Consider the following 211-nt stretch of genomic DNA (forward strand, 5'->3'; position numbering starts at 1 on the left):
GGCAGCGGGGCTCTCCACGGGCACGTCCGCACGGCGGAACAAAGTGCCGGGAAACAGCTCCTCGCGGCTCGTACGCGGTGCAGTGTCTGTACACATCGCCCCAGCGGGCTGCTGGGGCACAAGCGCGCGTGCTGTGCGAGACCCGGACTTCTGGAACATGCTTGCTGGAATTTTTTTGCTTTATTTTTTAATCTCCCTAAATGGATTATAA

Source organism: Corvus brachyrhynchos, unplaced genomic scaffold (genome assembly GCF_000691975.1).
Source record: "Corvus brachyrhynchos isolate BGI_N302 unplaced genomic scaffold, ASM69197v1 scaffold115, whole genome shotgun sequence".
Classification (NCBI taxonomy): Eukaryota; Metazoa; Chordata; class Aves; order Passeriformes; family Corvidae; genus Corvus; species Corvus brachyrhynchos.